At 35.4% G+C, this 8,119-nt stretch overlaps 1 long non-coding RNA gene across 1 annotated transcript; it reads left to right on the top strand.

Moving 5' to 3' along the window:
* The first annotated feature begins 668 nt into the window (after nucleotides 1-668).
* On the top strand, nucleotides 669-1,099 carry LOC123312425. The gene is made up of 2 exons (XR_006537623.1): nucleotides 669-839; nucleotides 1,066-1,099. It is a non-coding gene; the product is annotated as an uncharacterized LOC123312425 (long non-coding RNA).
* The last annotated feature ends 7,020 nt before the right edge of the window (nucleotides 1,100-8,119 follow it).

Below are 8,119 nucleotides of genomic sequence, written 5' to 3'. Positions count from 1 at the left end.
GAATCCTTACCCTCTCATGTTCAAGAAACGGAATATTTTCCCCCGAGGAGTTTTCGGGATTGGTTTTAATTTCTCATTTCGACTTGATACAGGATGGAACTTCGAGACAAGGGAATTTTTGAGGATTTGGAGTGGTCATCAACAAGGGCTCTGGATTATTTCCAGATACTTGAATTTACAGGTGGTTGATGAGTCAGTGAATGTCCTCTAGAAGCAGGACCATGAGAAAAGGACTAAATATCCCGTTCTAGTAAAGTAATGAGAGGATTTTGAATGCCTCTAATCCCAATGCCTACTTTGCAGAGCTCTTTAGGTCCTTTTATGAAACTTCCTAACTTTGATTTATTTCTGTTGCTCCTGGATATTTTAAACTTGAGAATGAAAGCCTCCTTATAGTTTGTGCAATAAACTGTTTTTTTAAAACTGAAGTAAAATTATGGTTACTGTTAGATTGATTTTCATGGAACTTTGAGGAAAGCAGTTGGTCAAAAAACTACATTCAACTAATGCCAACGTTTCGTAGATATATTTCTACTTCTTCAGGGCTACAAAAGAGAAATTTACAGAGATTGTTCAAAAACAAATATTCATTACAGTGAATTGGGAATTCAACTTTTTTAACAACATATTCTAGACTCCACCTGTGTTGAACAGGTTAAATCGAAATAAATATTTCAGTTTCGGAACACTCATTGAATGTAATACGTCGTTGTGATGATTTGTATTTTGCCTCAAAATTTTAGACGGAGTTTTCCTAAGCTTCTCTACAAGTTCGATTCCAATTTGCTCAACAAGCTAATATTAAGATCTTTTGTGTGTAAAACATAAGTTCGACTTTGGTAAGGTTTTTTTTCGATTTTAAATATGTGTTCCTGTAAAATCCAAATAAAAATAAAAAAAAATTAATCGAATAAGTGTAATTTTAGTATATAGTTTTAATTGTACAATTTTGTAACCAATTGTTATGTGTGGTTGTTTTGGAACCATTGTTTTTAATCTATTATTCAATTTTTATACCAGATATATTTGTGCCATATTTAATCTCTGTAAATTTCTCTTTTGTAGCCCTGAAGAAGTAGAAATATATCTACGAAACGTTGGCATTAGTTGAATGTAGTTTTTTGACCAACTGCTTTCCTCAAAGTTCCATGAAAATCAATCTAACATGTCTCTACAAGGAAATGATCTATCAGACCATTATGGTTACTTTTTTAAGAATTACCTAGTGAGCTAGTTTCCTCTCGAGCTCTGGAGGATAGACACATATATACTGTTAAGTTTTCTGAACCCAACATTTCGTGAATTTTTCGTCATCTTTCGAGTCGTAGATCTAAACGTGACACATATTCTGAAAGAGCAACTCTTCTAGTAATAAATCTGAGAACTTCATCCTTTTCGGCATAACCGTTCGATCTTGAGGAAGTTTTAACTGAACCCAACTTTTTGGGAATTTTTCGAAGGTCATCTTTCGTTTATCTTCCAGAAAAATCATCGTAGATCTAAATGTGATACATATTCTGGAAGAACCACTCTTCTAGTGATAAATCTGAGAAATTCATCCACCTCGGCGTAACCGTTCGGTCTTGAGGAAGTTTTAACTGAACCCAACTTTTTATGAATTGTTTGGAAGGTCAACTTCCGAAACGCCCATCTCTTAGAAAAATCATCGTAAATCTAAGTGTGATACAAATTCTGAAAGAGTAACTCTTCTAGTAATATACCTCGGAATATCATCGACCTCAGTCATGACGATTTTTTAACTGATCCCATCTTTTGGGTCAGTTCAACTTTCAACCGCGTATCTCCCAGAAAAATCGGAAGATTTTTTTTATACTTCCTTAGCTTCAAACTTTTCCATTTTCACATGCGAAATACGAGAGTGCGTAATGGAATTTCTTCGCAGAGTAATAATATATGAAGTTACCTTTTCCACACAGTAGAGCTATTCATTGAAAATGATTTATCGAAGTTATGTTATGGAATGATCCCGCTCCACTGTCTTCCAGAAAATGAATTCCATCTAATGGAGACATTCCGAAATATGGCGTCATAAAACTTCCGGAAAAACCTGCAAGAGGTCCAATTCATTATTGTTATTACGGAACTCCTCCCCGGTTTCCCTTATTTCTAGAGGATTCCTATTACTTTCGGAGATTCAGTCCCGTGGGCGTACAATCAAACTTGGAAAACAGAAGAACTAACTAGTTAGGGATTGGAGCGAATTGTGTTGATTGCGGATCTCTTAGACTCGCCCCTAAGTGATATTGCGAATTGAAAATCATAAAAGAGATTATATTGCAGCGGAACTCCATCGTCAGCAAGAAAATTCAAATTGGAATTACTGGATTTGATAGGAAATTATAGGACCACGGTTATCTAACAGTAAATTCGGAAATAGGTTCTATTCCAGTTCCTCGTGGTTGATAGTTATAGAGGGATGTCCAGTCCAGGAATACATAATCTTATGTTGAATAGATGGTACCTACCTAGAGGACTCAGAAAACAATGAATATGGGCTGAGGCTCTTCGTTTCTTAGATACAGGATGAATTTTTGATTAGCGACAACTGTCCAACTGATTTTTCGAAATTTGTTTATATGAACCATACCAAAAAAGTACCAACCTGGACTCAGAAATTTTTATTTTTGATCTCTCAATTCGACTTTGATATAATTCGATTGTACACAGATTTGTCCCTGAATTTTCTGATGAGCTTGAATTGATTGAAAGAAATGTCACCATAGCTTCAATTAGGGGAGGTTTATCACCAACCCAGTAACTTATGGTGGTACTTTGCACAGTTCCTAAGGACCTAAGGATGAGAGGGAAGAAATCTCTTTGGATGATTGCAGTAAACTGATCTTCTTCTGCCAATTAGATTGATTCGAGTTTGAAAACACTTATAAACAATGTAAAGGTGTAGATCTGATGCTTCCACAAATATAATCCTTCTAGAAATATTGAGTAGTGTGTCAATTTCAATAACGTGAGCACTGTTGAATATGAGAGATCAGTAGAAAAAAATTACGACGAAGCTGTCATACGGTGGCCTCAGCACCCCAGGACGAACCAGCATCTTATGTCCCAAGAATATTGTTACTCGATTTGAATTTTAAACGCAAACCTCACTAATGAACTTCGGAATTCAAAGAAGAATCGAGTTCATCATCGTCAAACTTGGCTATGGAATTTTGATGGTTTACATTCTGTGTTTGGAAGAAGTACTCAGCTTGAGACAAATTCACGATTCTGATTTCGTCACAAAATCACTGGTAAATTATGTATAATGCTTTTCTCACTCCTGCCAAAAGCATTTATTATTGAATCCTACTGCAGAAGTCGAAGGCGAGATATTCTTTGGGCAAATGTTCAGGGACTTCAGGATTTAGTATCTAAATATTGATTGTGAACGGTATCGAAGCACTGCTTCGCAATGCGAAGAATCAGAAAAGATCAATTTTTGAGGTTGACGACTGCTTTAGTTGGATTGCTTTCTATAAATAATTCAAGAACAAATTCAACGACAACCGAAGTATATCTATTAATAACACCTACTTCCATATTTCTGGGCATACCAACTTTGGTGAAACGAGATCCTTATTGTTATATAGAAGTGTGCATCAATTTTATTATATTATATACGAAACCATTTAGTAACAAGCAGCTGAAAGTACCTAAATCAAAGACAACTGTGATGTGCGTAGCAACCAAACAACTTCTATTCCTTCACTGGACTCCCTTCCAATTTCGTAAAATTTACACCTTTGAATTTATTCAGAGATGAAAAGTTGATCTAATTTCTATGCCCTTTGGCAACAGAATAATGATAGAAAGAAGAAATGATTTCATCTTTCATCTTTGAATTAAATTATAAGGAGTCCAATAGCAAATTCTACTATTTGCTGTGCTAAATACAGTCACTCTGACAGATATTACGAGTATATCAGAAATGATTCTCAAGTAACTGTTTCAACCTCTACAGGACCATTACTTTGAAAGTCCTGTGATTATGTTCGTGGCCTTGAATCGAGATGAAGAAGAATTGAAATACCAGAAATAATCCGGCTATTTTTCAATGGTTCCATTACTGTTATTCAGGTTATCTTTCCTGAAGCTATTCGGTGACTCAGTTTCATTTCCTGCTACATATCCCAATTCCAGCAAGAAGGAAATCCTTTTCTTATCCCACAACCTCTAAAAGCATGGCATATTCTTCCATCTCAAACCATAACAAACAAACCCTGATCCTCCCGCCCGGTAATAAATTTCCAACATCTTTCGAATGTCTCCATTATGCGTAACGGACACCTCCATGCCTTTTTCCTCTTTCCTCAACAGGCATAGCTCGGCATATAGCCTTTCATGAATATTTCGCATATATACACTTGGAACAGGAGTCGACGCTGGAATTCTATTTCTTGGCGGGGCCGAATTGAAACTTGAAAGCACGCGTCAAGTTGTGAGATAGATAATCTTATTTACGCAAACCCTTCCTTTGAACTTTCGTGGCTTGAAACGTACCCTGCATGGTTGGGAACGTCCTCTTTGACGTGTCCGGATCAATGGATAGCGCCAACAAGATTCATTATAGATTCAGGGCGATACATCTATCGGATTACATAATTGATCTGCTCTCTTTCCCTTGACAGCAAACTTGGAGGGCGCAGAAAAATATATGGATCGATTTCGACCCTTATTTAATGAGGTCTTCTAGACGCCGGAAATGCGTTTTATCGCGTTTGCCGAAGTTCATATAATTACATTCACTCCGCTCAACGTTTTCGCCTATCTTGTCTGGAAGTATCAGAAATAGCCAAAATCAAGCAACTTGGGATACCCTATACATATACTTCATTCACTTCTATTTTAGCACTCGGTTGGCCATGAAAATTTGACACATTTCACTCTGTGTAGTACGAAAATGTAGGGTTATGACGCTTGTCAAAACATTTTTGGGTTTTAAATTAACGCTATGTTGCCCGTTCTACGTAAAAGTTTCTGTTATTACGTATTTTATCACCATGTCGAATCTCTTCGGAAAATATGTGACGAACATAATTGAAGTTTATACAGACTGATTGAAGGCATACCTAATCTAGTTGTTTGCATGGAAAATACAAGAGATAAGTATATCATAATAATATGCACTAGCTCTAGGAGAGTTAATGTTCGTTATCTTCTTTGGCTAAAGTTTGAGTACGTTACATCAGTTGTAGATTTCAAAAATATTAACCCGAAGATGAAATGTATATGATGCAGTGGCTGGGAATAGGTATCTCCCGAAGGAATTAACAGATGATTACAAGAATGTTAAATTCTTCAACAAAAATCATCATGCATCAATATAAGTAAAAGGAATCAAATTAAGTTTCAAGCCAAGATGAACTTCACCTTTGAACAAAAATTTCACATGAATAAAAAATTAGCAGGACAACTGGCGCGTATTTGTGGCTGTTTATCATAATGCATTGATATAATAATAATAATAATAAAGTATTTATTGGTACCTCAAGACATTTACAATGTACAGGACAAGTCAAATGAAAAATAGAAAAATCAATTTTCGGGAACTTATTCTACGATGACATTAATCGAAAATCCTGTAGTAAACATTTTGCATTAATTCACTCAAACATAAAATTCTCAAATGCCACCAGTTTTTTGGGTCTCCCAATAGGAGGAAATTCTTTGTCATCGTCTTCATTCACAATCTTTCTGATTGTGGAAATATTCAGCTGAAATATAAGTCGTTTAGATTCAGATGAAACATTAGGTATATAAATTCTCTTACATTGAATATGTTCGCTACCGTCGGAAGTATTGTGGATTTTAGAATAGCACTTCCTGAAACCCTGTCTCTTTTTTCAATCACTTTCGGCATTTTCCTAATAAAAATTGATATGAGTTTTAGCAACGGCGTTATGACATTAACGACATTTCATGAGTGCCAACCTTACTCCGTTCTAGCTACAAAAACTTGAGGAAATTATTTCATGGCCAACCGACTGCTAAAATAAATGTGAATGCAGTATACATACAATGCGGAGAGACATATCTTTGCGGATTAGACACACACAAAATACGGTCCTCATGACACCTAATGGCCTGATTGAAACAAAAATTACAGGAAACTCCTCTTGTAGGTGTATGATATTTTATGTGTGGTACGTATGTGCAATAATGGCTCTTTGCATTTCATTTCAAATGATTTATTAAAGATTATACAGAGTGGGTAAAAAGTAACACACAAAATTCATATTTTCATGCATAATTGAGCAGTTTATCACGAACCCTCTACGAGGGGTGGAGAATAATTAAGTTTTTTCAAATGGCAACCCTAATTATTGTCTCAGAAATGGATGGAAGTTTCGTTTTTGATGATTTGGTTTTTTCATGGAAGTGAAACACGAATTTCTAATAGTGAATAAATATTTTTCTCAATTATGTACATTTTGACGCAAAACCTTCGACTTTCTTCTCTTTCTGGGTAAGATTTCAACGATTTGTCATTTTGTAGATTATTGAAGTCAAACGAAACTCTCTTTTCCTAAACTATGTTTTCCGATTCGCTCCTAATAAAAAGATATAGCCATTTTGAGTTTTCATAATGAGCAGTGCCACCCCTGGAAAAACTAAATTACCTTCAGAATAACGAGCTAAATCTGTGATACTACACATCTTTGGATCTTTTAAACAGAGTTGTATTCAGCCAAAGTAGGTACCCAATTTTTCAAATTTTACAGCATTAAACGAGAAATTTTTTTATGGTTATTTAACAGCCTGTATCTTTTAAACCAAGGCGATTCGGAAAAAATGGTATAGAAGAAAAGTGTTTCTTTTGATCTTAAGAATCGACGGTTGAATTTTTGTACCAGTCAAAGACTCGCCCTGCATGTTTTCATCATCCAGACCGTAGAATTATTGTTTGAATGTCATTTTTTTTATGTGAAATAGATTCCTGTGGTCTTTTATAGATCAACGTCGCATAAATTATTTCAATGGATCTTTCGCTGAATTCAGAGCAACCTTAAGTGTATGCCAGTATTTATGCATATCTCAATGGAATTTCCGACTCAGCAACTTCAAAGCATCGCTGCATCGGTTGATTTTCATTTTAGGCTTCCGTCCATCCAGAGTTCGTTAACCAAAACTCTCATAATCTCTTGTCCAAATATCTGCTCAAGTCAAACACAAAGGGAGGCAACGGAAGCCTTGAAGCACGATGAAAATCAAACCAAACAAAAAATTGAATCTTCTTACAAAGTAATAGGACCGCTCCAGTGTGCCGTCTTTTCTATTGATTGTTTTTCATCCTAAGGAAAATAAACGGCCTCTGGATACTGTCTCAGTTTCTCATGATATTCCTGACAGAAATTCCCTGAGTCCCCTTTGAGTGTCGATGGTAAATTGTTTCGGTTGGTTCTTTATCAGCTATTCCGGCAAATTTGAAAGTTATGGTGGGTTATTATGGGATTCTGTGGGAATTGCCTCGTTTATGATTCCGTATTCCGTTTCATTTTTATGGAAATGTTCGAGGAGATGCGTTGAAGGAAAATGTACTACAGGCTTGACCGTGGAATTTATTCTTTCAAGGATATATTTTTTTTGGTTACCTTGGTGTACACCACTATTCCCCACACGTCAGTTCAGCGATTTATTCAACAAGTTTCAAAAAGCAGAACTGTTCAAAAAGGCCAAGATTTTTCATGGAATAAATCACTTTAAGTGGAAAATTTCGAAAAAATTGATCAACTTTGAGGAGCTGTAACAGTCAGAAAAAAGGCACTGGACATATGATGATTTTTTTCATGATAGGTTGATCCTTTGCGAATAGGAAAGCTTAACTTTCATTCACCTACCGTGAACAGTTTAGATTTTATGATTTTTTACGCTTCCAAAATTTTGAATTTTCCATCGATCATAACTATGAAAGATGAGGTTCTTTGAAAAATTTCAGTGAACAAAAATACAAAGTAGATAATAATAGCCACAATGTGCAATTCACACAAGAAGTAGCAGCATTGCTTGTACGTATACATATACAATCTGTCTAAGTGAATACTAATTATTGCTTCTTGTATTCATTTTATTCATATAATTATTGTTCCTTTATATATCA

This window comes from Coccinella septempunctata, chromosome 4, assembly GCF_907165205.1.
Source record: "Coccinella septempunctata chromosome 4, icCocSept1.1, whole genome shotgun sequence".
In the NCBI taxonomy this organism is placed as follows: Eukaryota; Metazoa; Arthropoda; class Insecta; order Coleoptera; family Coccinellidae; genus Coccinella; species Coccinella septempunctata.
The sequence above is the reverse complement of the archived record's forward strand: the minus strand, read 5'-3'. Positions and strand labels throughout refer to the sequence as shown.